The sequence below is a fragment of the Chiloscyllium punctatum genome, chromosome 36 (genome assembly GCF_047496795.1).
Source record: "Chiloscyllium punctatum isolate Juve2018m chromosome 36, sChiPun1.3, whole genome shotgun sequence".
Taxonomy (NCBI): domain Eukaryota; kingdom Metazoa; phylum Chordata; class Chondrichthyes; order Orectolobiformes; family Hemiscylliidae; genus Chiloscyllium; species Chiloscyllium punctatum.
Window position 1 is genome coordinate 29,118,556 of NC_092774.1, and position 9,465 is coordinate 29,128,020.

The 9,465-nt window shown below is 49.0% G+C and overlaps 2 non-coding genes across 2 annotated transcripts; both read left to right on the forward strand.

Annotated features, from left to right (window-relative positions):
• The first annotated feature begins 876 nt into the window (after positions 1–876).
• trnae-cuc (transfer RNA glutamic acid (anticodon CUC)) lies at positions 877–948 on the forward strand. The gene has a single exon. It is a non-coding gene; the product is annotated as a tRNA-Glu (tRNA).
• An 8,102-nt stretch (positions 949–9,050) lies between these two features.
• LOC140461173 (5.8S ribosomal RNA) lies at positions 9,051–9,204 on the forward strand. The gene has a single exon (XR_011954494.1). It is a non-coding gene; the product is annotated as a 5.8S ribosomal RNA (ribosomal RNA).
• Positions 9,205–9,465: the final 261 nt, after the last annotated feature.

The following is a 9,465-nucleotide window of genomic DNA, read 5'->3' on the forward strand; positions in this document are numbered from 1 at the left end:
AAGCCCTTCATCAGGAATTGAGGCAGGCCCCCTCCAGGGTGGAGAGATAAATTGGGGTTGGGGGTGTGCTGGGCCGAAAGTAGCATTGGTGAATGGGGGTGAGGATGGAGGTGACAGGTCAGAGAGGAGGGTGGAACAGATAGGTGGTAGATAGATAGATAGATTGATAGAGTTCTTGATTGATCCATTCTTTCCTGTCTGTTTTTTGTGGGTTTTGAAAGCTTTCCCAATCCTCTGAGTGAGTATTGGAGTTGGAAAGTTATGTTATGGCTGTACAGGACATTGGTAAGACCACTTTTGGAATAGTGAGTTTAATTCTGGTCTCCCTCCTATCAGAAAGATATTGTGAAATTTGAAAGGGTTCTGAAGCACCAATGGGCCCACAGAGGGGAACAGATAGATTGGCAGGTAGGACAGGTCATGATGACAGCGCTAAGCTGGACGTTTGGAACTGAGGTTAGGTGGGGGAAATGAGGAAACTGGTGTAGTCCACATGGATGTCCTGGGGTTGAATTTATCCGAGGCGGAAGATGAGACATTCTTCCTCCAGGCATCGGGTGGGGAGAGAGCTGCGATGGAGGAGGCCCAAGGACCTGCATGTCCTCGGCAGAGAGGGAGGGGGTTTGAAATGTTGGGCCATAAAGTGACGGGGTTGATTGGTGCAGGTGTCCTGGAGATGTTCCCTCAAGCGCTGTGACTTGACTCTGCGAGGGGTCTCCAGTCTCCCCAATGTAGAGGAGATCCCATCGGGAGCAATGGATACAAGAAATGACATTGTTGGATACACAGGTGAACACCTTCTCACGACCGTGGCCCGGATTCGATTTCCAGGCAGGGAAGACATTTTCAATAGAGCTGACAGGCTGCACCTACGTCTCCCTGGTGGTCTAGTGGTTAGGATCCGGTGCTCTCACCACCGTGGCCCGGGGTCGATTCCCGGCCAGGGAATCAATTTTCAGGGGTAAAGTCTGCCCATCCTTCTAAAATGTACTGTGCAATTATTTATTTATCTTCGTAGTCCCTGGGTGCTGCGGTGTGTCGTGGCTCATTGAATCTGTGTCCTGATTCAGATTGCTTTGTATGTGTCGTGATCATTGCTTCTTTAGGAAAAATCTTGTTTCGCGTGCATTGTTTTCAAGTCGACGCTGTTTTGAATTTACCATTGATGTCGGCTCTGCTGTGACATCTAGAAATGGCACTTTGTTGTTGTTCTCCTCTTTTGTGAATTTTATGCCAGTAAAGAGATTGTTGATGGTGTTGTAGGTTTCCTCTAATTTGTTTCATTTTGTGATGACAAAAGTGTCATCACTGTGGCGGACACAAAGTTTGGCTTGGGTCGTTGGAAGGGCTGTTTGTGCGAGTCTCTGCATTATTGCTTCTGCAAGGAATCCTGATACTGGTGGTATCATGGGTATTTCGTTGATTTGTTTGTAAGGCTTGTTACTGAATATGAAGTGGGTGGTAAGGTACAGTTCCACGAGCTTGACAGTGTTATCTTTGCTGATGACGTTGGTGCTGTGTTTGTGTCTTTGGTTCTTCGAGTAGTGTCTTCAGTTTTCTTTGGCCACGTTGATGTTAATGGATGTGAAAAGAGCTGTTATGTCAAAGGATAACATTATTCCATCCTCTTCTATCTTAGTGTCTTTGGTATGCAGGAATTCTTGGATGGAGGAAATGGAGTGGCGTGAATCTTCGACTTGGAGTTTTCGTCTTCATTGGAAGTCTTTGACTAGTCTGTATATTACTGTACCAAGTGGTGAGACTATGGCCTGAGGGGGGATTCTGGTTTTAAGAGGAGGAGAACAACAACAAAGTGCCATTCTTAGATGTCACAGTAGAGCGAACAGTCAATGGGGTACTTCAAACTAGCATCTACAGAAAAACAACACACACAAACCAAATACTTAACTACAGAAGCAATCATCCCAACACCCACAAACGAGGCTGCATCAGGACATTATTTCAACAAGCCACTACATACTGCAGCACAGAGAAACTACGAAGAACAGAAGAGAAATAGGCATATAGTGTATTTTGAGGAGAACGGGTACCCAATAAACCCCCTCCGCCGATTTCTCATTGATGCTTCCAAGCTGACTCTCAAAAATGCGGTTTGTCCCGCCATTCTTTCCTGTTTGTTTTTTGTGGGTTTTGAAAGCTTTCCCAATCCTCTGAGTGAGTATTGAAGTTGGGAAGTTATGTTGTGGCTGTACAGGACATTGGTTAGACCACTTTTGGAATAGTGTGTTTAATTCTGGTCTCCCTCTTATCAGAAAGATATTGTGAAATTTGAAAGGGTTCTGAAGCACCAATGGGCCCACAGAGGGGAAGACGCCCTTCTGCTGCCCTGAGTGTGGGAAGGCCTTCAGTGATTCCTCTGTCCTGCTGACGCACCAGTTGGTCCACACCGGGGAAGGCTGTTCTCTGGCCCCAACTGCGAGATGGCCTTCAGCAGTTCTTCCCACCTGCTGTGACACCAGTGGGGTCCACACTGAGGAGAGGCTGTTCTTCTGCCCCGAGTGCAGGAAGGGCTTTGCTCTTTCCTCTGACCTGCTGGCCCATTGGTGTGGTCCACATGGGGGAGAGGTCGTTCAGTTGCCCTATGTGCAGGAAGGCCTTCAGCAATTCCTCAGCCCTGCTGAGGCACGAGTCCATTCACACCAGGGAGAAGCCTTTCTCCTGCCCCGAGGGTGGGAAGGGGTTTACCCGCTCCTCCACACTGCGAAAACACCAGCTGGTCCACACGGGGGCGGGGGGAGGCCATTTTGCTGCCCTGAGTGCGGGAAGGCCTTCAGCAATTCCTCCGCCCTGCTGAAACAATAGTGTGTCCTTCAGCAGGGGGAGGTCCTTCAGCTGGCCCGAGTGTGGGAAGAGGTTCATGTTTTCTTGCAACTTGCGGAAGCACCAGCGGGGGCGCTGCTGCTCATTGAGTCAGGGACTGCACATTGCCACTGAAATGATCCCGAGAATCCTAAGACTGCAAGACCATCGGAGCAGAAGGTAGGCCATTGGGCCCATCGAGTCTACTCTGCCATTCGTTAGAGACAAAAGTCGTGCTGATGCGACTTGCTACAGTGTGGAAACAGGCCATTCGTCCCAATAAGTCCACACCAACCCTCCGAAGAGTAACCCATCCAGACCCATTTCCCTCTGACTAATGCATCTAACGCTATGGGCAATTAAGCATGGCCAATCCACATGACCTGCACATCTTTGGTTTATGGCAGAAAACAGGATCACCCAGAGAAAACCCACGCAGACACTGGGAGAATGTGCAAACTCCTCACAGACAGCCATCCAAGGCTGGAATGAAACCTGGGTTCCTGGCGCTGTGAGGTTGCAGTGGTAACCACTAAGCTACTACATATTGCAACCCGAAGCTGCAAGCAGAAGTTTGGGAGAACACAGCAATTCAGAATACAGTTGATGAGGCTGCACCTGGAATATTGTGATCAGTTTTGGTCCCCTTGGTGTTCTGACTTCTGACTTCTTCAACTCTGGGTTTGTGTTGAACTTGATGGGATACTTTGTCCAACTCAGCATATTTAAACAGAATCTCTCAGAGAGATTCATTTGAAACTTTTCAGGAGGTGAGGTCAATAAGAATGAACTATTCCAAGTTACTTGGACTCTATTTTAAACTTACATCAGGACCAGTAGTCAGAGACACGTACAGCATGGAAACAGACCCTTCGGTCCAACTTGTCCATGCTGACCTGATATCCTAAATTAATCTAGTCCCATTTGACAGCACCTGACCCATATACTCTGGCAGCTCATTTCATATAAGTACCACCCTCTGCATGAAGAAGTTGTCCCTTTAATATATTTCGCCTCTCACCCTAAACCGATGCCCTCGAGTTCTGGACTCCCCCATCCCAGGGAAAAGACCTTGTCTATTAACCTGTCCATGCCCCTAATGATTTTGTAACCTCTATTATGTCACTCCTCTGCCTCTGATGCTGCAGTGAAAACAGCTCCAGCGTCTTCAGAGTCTCCCTGGAGTGCAAGCCCGACAACCCACAGCAACATTACCATAAATCATTTCTCATGGAGAAGCAAACGTTTCAGTCCTGAAGAAGGGTTAATACCCAAAACGCTGACCACTCCACATTCTGGTGCTGCCTGGCTTGCCTCATCAACGTCCTGCAAAACTACAACATAACTTGCCAACATCGATACTCAATTCCCTAACTGATGAAGGCCAGTGTGCTGAAGCCTTTCTTCACTGCCTTGTGTACCGATGTTGTCAGAGATATTAGACCTCCATTAAACTGATCCACAATCCAGCTGCTGGGAGCCCAAAAGCAGAGTAATGCTGCGTGAGTGTGCTGGGCAAATAACCCAGAGTTCGATGGGTCAAAACCATGTGATTCTATAGCTCAATGTCTCTGTAAGCTGCTTTCATATACAAAGGTTCTCTGTTCTGTATCTTGCCTTTGCATCTGCTTCCCAAAGCTTCTTCAGTGGAGGAGTGGCTGTGGCAGCTGGAGCCCAGGAATTCAACGACCACCCGGAGCTGGAGGAAGGTCCAAGCTCCAAGAAACGGGGGGTAAGTCTGGAAGCTTGATTTGCTCAAGGCTTGTATTTTTAACTCATTTAAATGGTACCTACTGTATGGGGCTATGGTTTACTTTAAAACCGAAGGATCATATGAGAGTGTTTATATTTAGCAATGGTAGTTGGTAAAATACACTCCCTGGAGGAGCACCTTCTATGATGCTGCATTTCTTGCCGAATGCCCTACCCCCATTTCTTAACTCCGATATTGATTTTATATTTTTTTGGTCAAATTTAATTTCATTTTAATCAGACTTGGTATTCACTATGTGCTATTAATTTGTTTGTTCGATTAATTTCAGTCAAAATTAATGCTGTAATTTCATTTTTGATGTCAGAGTTTGATATTAAATGTGCAGGTGTGAATACCAGTAAGTTGTGAAAATACATCAAGAACTTGTGGTTTACAACAATAAGAGCAGTTCACTGATATTCATGGCTTTGTCTCATTCGGGAGTGATGATTCAAATCTGACCAACAAACCGTTTCATGCAGTCATCCAATTTAATTAAAATTTTCTTTTCTGGCAGGCTAAGATTTATGCAATCTATTTATAAGATTATGTCCATTGCTCGCAATATGGTCTCATCCACATTGGGGAAACTGGACGCCAACTAGCAGAACGTTTCAGGGAACAGCTCTGGGACACTGAAATTAAAGTAATCGCACTACAAAAATTTCACGTTCATGTCTGTTCTGTTGGGGGGAAAAGGGGAAAGTTAACTGGACACTTTATTCTGGGAGATGGTGATTCCTCGACAGACAAAGCCTTCTGACTGGGTCAGTGGACAGGGTCAGGAGGGTGTCAGCACAGGTCAGACAGATAAAGGGGATCTGAGAGAGGTCTGCACGAGTGAGGAGCTAACTGGCTGCGTCGTGGGATTAAGAACAATGTTGGGGAGGGGGCAGTGGTGGTCAGGGAGAGAATAGTGGCAGGGATTGTCACCATTCTCTGCAGTTGGCAGCAGAAGACCAGATTGCCTGGTGCCAGGATTTGGGAACCGGTGTGCTCAGGGCTGGAGACATGGAAAAGGGAGGTTGCAGCAGGCGTGGTCTAACAATGTCAGGAGGAGAGAACCTCTGCTGAAGGCTAATGAGAAGTCAGAAGCTACAAAGACATAGCAGAACTTCAAAGCTCTGGGTGGTATGGTGGCTCAGTGGTTAGCACTCTGCCTCACAGTACCACGGACTTGGGTTCAATTCCACTCTCGTGCAGCTCTCTGTGTGAACTTTGGCATGTTCTCACCTTTGTGACTGCATGGGTGAACTCTGGGTGGTCCAGTTTCCTCCGACAGTCTAACCATCTGAAGTTTAGGGTGGATTGGCCATGCTGAAGTATCCAGGGATCTGCAACCTCGGGTGGGTTAACTATGGGGAATGTGGGTGTTTGGAAGGTCAGTCTGAACTTTATGGGCCGAATGGCCCGTAGGGATTATATGAATCTACCGTCTTAGCCATGTGTCTATTGAGAAACGATTGCCCCCAAGTCTGCTGTTAATGGAGTGGGTTCCAGTTCATGGAACACTGACACCATTCCTGGGTAAGGTGGGATTTGTGCTGTCACTTCCCCAACCCACTGTCCCCATGCATTCTCTCTCTCCTCACAGTCTGCACTCACCAAATCTCTCTGCCCAGCCATTCTCTCTCTCTCCCCCTCATTTTCTGCCCCCCATTCTCTGTCCCCAAGTCTTTCTCATCCCCTCCACTCTCTGTCCCCTGTCCATTTTCTCTCTCTCTCTCCCTACCCTTTGCTCTCCTATCCATTCTCTCTCTCTCTCTTCTCCCCCAGCCTCTGTGCCCCTGTCCATTCCCCACCCCACCCCCCATCCTTTCTCAGACCTCGAACCCTCTTTGATTGCTGTATCAAGCCCTTCTCGGGAAAGAGAGAGAATGGATGGTGATGAATCAACCTGGAAGACAGGGGTGAACAAGAAATGGCTGATTTTAAAATTGAGAACAGCTGAAATGATATACTCAGAAACATTGTTAATGTCTAAAAGCATAAAGCTGCAGACATGTTGCTGAAACTTGCATTGAATTAGGCGGGTAAAGTCATACAGCACAGAAACAGACTCTGCAGTCCAGCTCACCCATGCTGACTGGATATCCGAGATTAATCTCGTGACCCATTTGCCAGGATTTGACCCATATCTCTCTCAACCCTTCCAATACATATACCCAACCAGATGCCTTTTAAATGTTATAATGGTACGAGCTTCCATCACTTCCTCTGGTAGCCCATTCCACACACGCACCGCCCTCTGTATGAAAAAAATACAAATCTATGCCTTCCTCACTCCCTAGTTTTATCTGTACTGATACCTTCGGGGATCTCTAGACTTGGACAGCAAGGTTCCTTTGTTCCTCAGCACTCTGTAGGGACCTACGATTTATTGATTACTTTCCTCCATTATTACATTTCCCAGAATGCCTGGAGATTAAATTCCATCTCTCTGCCCCATTTACCAGCTGATTGGTATCAAACTGTGGCCAGAGACCATCCTCCTCACTGTCAATACCACCACCTTTGCAGAGATTACTCCTAAACAGGGGAGGGCAGCACTGTCTCCAGCTAAGCAGAGGGAATTGTGTGTGGGTGTTGTGGGGGCTTGGAAACTTTGCAAGCTCCCTTTCCTTCATTTTTTAATCCCACCAAATCCATGTGGTTTGAGTTTTTATAACAGAAAACAGCACAGGGTTGAATTTTAACTTACCACTGGCTGAAACTTTGTCCTGCCCTCTAACATCGGAGAGTAAAACACTTTAGTTCCCCTCCCCTCCCTCCATGTGTAACACAGAGTTGAGGGATTGGCACCGGTTGTTATTTTGTGATCTATTCCAAATGAAATTTTATCTCTGCGCAGGTGCAAGTGAAAAGTCTGTTTTTGTGCTTTCTGCGAATCAGGCTAGCAGCTTTTAACTCCTTATGTTAAGCAGCAGAAGCAAACAGTAGATCAGCAATTGTATTTTGAGAGTGGAAATTCTAGCCCTGGTAATCCCGTTGGGTCAACAGAGAGAGAGGGAGAGGATGTCATATCTAAAGTGCAGACAGAAGAGTTGTTACACTTGTTCAGTCAGTTGAGTTGGTTCTTCCCTCAGATGTGACTGGATGTTGCTTTTCATAGATCATAATTAAACTACAATGGAACGCATTAAATTCAAGGAATTAAATTGAAAGGGCAATTTGAGTGAATAAATGGAAAACTGCTTAAAGATTCGCTCCTGGTCTTTTACTTCACCAATTAGAAGTTGTTGGTTTGACAGCTCTCCTTATCATAGAATCCCTACATTGTGGGAGCAGGCCATTTGGCCCATCGAGTCAACACTGACCCTCCAAACAGAATCCCATCCAGACTCACAAAAATGTGCACCGCATGTGTGCAGAGAAGGGGATGCTGGGAGTGAGTGGGATGCTTTCACCACCACCATCTCCCTCCAAGACCCAAACACCCCACAGCACCACCTGTCCATTCCTCCACCACCACAGTGCCTCTGGCCTTAACCCCTGCCAACCACAGTGCCATTGTCCATTCTCCCCGCCACCCACAGCATCCCCTTACATTCTACTCGCCACCCACAGTGCCCCCTGTCCATTCTCCCCGCCACCCACAGCACCCAGTCCATTCTCCCCGCCACCCAAGCATCCCCTGACCATTCTCCTTGCCACACACAGTGCCCCTGTCCATTCTCCCCACTACACATTGCATCCCCTGTCCATTCTCCCCCACCAACCACTGCACGACCTGCCCATTCTCCCCTGTAGCACCCACAGCACCTCCATCCATTCTCCCCCGCCATTCATGGCTCTGCCCTCTCCATTCCCCCGTGCCACCCACGGCACCCTTGGCCAATCCCTCGCCACCTCCGGCACACCGTCCATTCTCTTTCTCTTTCTTTCTCTCACCCCCACCCTCTGCATCCCTGTCCAGTCCCTCTTCCCATCTTCTGACTCCCCATGCGTTTTCTCTCTCCTCCACATCCTCTGCTCTCCATCCCTCTGTTCCCCCATCTATTCTCTTTCTCAGCCCACGTTGCCGAGTTTCCTAGCCCACCTTGGCAGTGGCCGGGCCGGGCGGCCGTCAGCTCTGGCTATTGCAGCCCCCGACTCTTTGCAGTGGTCCGCTCGCCGACACCCCGCCACGTGCACGGGTCAGTGACGCTGCCGAACCGATTGCTGATCCCGTTTCCGCCTCTGCTTTTCCTCGGGCAAAGCTGCTGCATGCCTCGTGACACTCAGCGGGCGACATGGTGGAGGAGATCCTGCCTCGGTCGCTGCGGTGCGTGGGGGCACGCATCGCCTCTTGGGCGGCCTTTTTTCCCAATAGACATATGTTTCCGCTGGCCGCACCAGGCTGGTGCTCCCCACAGCTTCCCGCCACCCTGCTACGCGCGCACACCGGCGTGCAGGTGGGTGCTGCTCATGTGGGAAGTGTATGTGCGGTCTGGGTCGCTTTCCTCTGGCGAGGGAGAGACCGAAAACAAACTCAGACAACTCTTAATGGTGGATCACTCGGCTCGTGCGTTGATGAAGAAAGCAGCTAGCTGTGAGAATTAATGTGAATTGCAGGACACATTGATCATCGACACTTTGAACGCACTTTGCGGCCCCGGGTTCTTCCTGGGGCCACGCCTGTCTGATGGTCATTTGGCATTTAATCGCACTCGTCTTGGCTGGCGAGAGCGCGGCTGGGGTGTCGCAGAGGACCCGTCCTCTTTGTCCCCCTAAGTTCAGACTCCGCAGCCCTCTGGCATCAGAGCACTTGGCCTTTCCCCGCACCCTGCACATTCCATTCGTCAGGCTCGACGCCATCCCCCCGCCAGGGAGCGCGGCCTGGCGTCCGTCTGTGTCGTGGCAGTGGGGCCAGTACGGCTGTTACCGGTCCCAGAACGACCGTCGGTGGTTCA